We start from the raw sequence: 1,774 nt of genomic DNA, 5'->3' as shown, positions 1-1,774 counted from the left end.
CAATTTTGAGCTGAAACCTCAACTGGTTGCTCTAATGCAACGGAACTACAAGTTCCATGGACTTCAATCAGAAGATCCCTACCAGTTTTTAACTGAGTTTTTGCAGATATGTGAGACTGTTAAGACTAATGGAGTAGATCCTGAAGTCTACAGGCTCATGCTTTTCCCTTTTGCTGTGAGAGACAGGGCTAGAACATGGTTGGACTCACAACCTAAAGATAGCTTGGACTCCTAGGATAAGCTGGTCGCGGCCTTCTTGGCTAAGTTCTTTCCTCCTCAAAAGCTGAGCAAACTTAGAGTGGATGTTCAGACCTTCAAACAAAAAGATGGTGAATCCCTCTATGAAGCTTGGGAAAGATACAAGCAGATGACCAAAAGGTGTCCTTCTGACATGCTTTCAGAGTTGACCATTCTGGATATATTCTATTATGGTCTATCTGAGTTCTCCAAGATGTCATTGGACCATTCTGCAGGTGGATCCATTCACTTAAAAAAAATGCCTGCAGAAGCTCAAGAACTTATTGACATGGTTGCAAATAACCAATTCATGTACACTTCTGAAATGGGATGCCTCAAAAAAAGGGAGTTCTTGAAATTGATGCTCTGAATGCCATATTGGCTTAGAACAAAATGTTGACTCAGCAAGTCAACATGATTTCACAAAGTCTGAATGGATGGCAAAATGCATCCAACAGTACTAAAGAGGCATCTTCTAAAGAAGAAGCTTATGATCCTGAGAACCCTGCAATAGCAGAGGTAAATTATATGGGTGAACCTTATGGAAACACCTATAATTCATCATGGAGAAATCATCCAAATTTCTCATGGAAGGATCAACGAAAGCCTCAATAAGGCTTTAATAATGGTGGAAGAAATAGGCTCAGCAATAGCAAGCCTTATCCATCATCTTCTCAGCAACAGACAGAAAATTCTGAGCAGAGCACCTCTAACTTAGCAAACTTAGTCTCTGATCTGTCTAAGGCCACTTTAAGTTTCATGAGTGAAACAAGGTCCTCCATTGGAAATCTGGAGGCACAAGTGGGCCAGCTGAGTAAGAAAATCACTGAAACTCCTCCTAGTACTCTCCCAAGCAACACTGAAGAGAATCCAAAAAGAGAGTGCAAGGCCATTGACATAATCAACATGGCCGAACCTAGAGAGGAAGAAGAGGACGTGAATCCCAATGAGGAAGACCTCATGGGATGTCTCTCAAGCAAGAAGAAGTTTCCTATTGAGGACCTAAAGGAATCTGAGGCTCATATAGAGACCATAGAGATTCCATTAAACCTCCTTCTGCCATTCATGAGCTCTAAAACTATTCTTCCTCTGAAGAGGGTGCAGATGTAACTAGAGAGAAAGTTGCTCAATATCTAGGAGCCATCATGAAGCTGAATGCCAAATTGTTTGGTAATGAGACTTGAGAAGGTGAACCTCCCTTGCTCATTAGTGAACTAGATACATGGATTTAGCAAACTTTACCTCAAAAGAGACAAGAACCTGGCAAATTCTTAATACCCTGTACCATAGGCACCATGACCTTTGAGAAGGCTCTGTGTGACCTAGGGTCGGGCATAAATCTTATGTCACTCTCTGTAATGGAGAAGCTGGGGATCATTGAGGTACAGCCTGCCATATTCTCATTGCAAATGGCAGACAAGTCAGTAAGACAAGCTTATGGATTGGTAGAGGACGTGTTAGTGAAGGTTGAAGGCCTTTACATCCCTGCTGATTTCATAATCTTAGACACTAAGAAGGATGAGGATGAATGCATCAT

The 1,774-nt window shown here is 41.7% G+C and overlaps 1 non-coding gene across 1 annotated transcript; it reads right to left on the bottom strand.

Moving 5' to 3' along the window:
• Positions 1-289: 289 nt before the first annotated feature.
• On the bottom strand, positions 290-397 carry LOC112711478 (small nucleolar RNA R71). Its single transcript, XR_003157504.1, has one exon. It is a non-coding gene; the product is annotated as a small nucleolar RNA R71 (small nucleolar RNA).
• Between the last annotated feature and the right edge of the window lie 1,377 nt (positions 398-1,774).

Source organism: Arachis hypogaea, chromosome 1, assembly GCF_003086295.3.
Source record: "Arachis hypogaea cultivar Tifrunner chromosome 1, arahy.Tifrunner.gnm2.J5K5, whole genome shotgun sequence".
Classification (NCBI taxonomy): Eukaryota; Viridiplantae; Streptophyta; class Magnoliopsida; order Fabales; family Fabaceae; genus Arachis; species Arachis hypogaea.
Note: the sequence above shows the minus strand (reverse complement) of the source record. Positions and strands in the feature narration are given on the sequence as shown.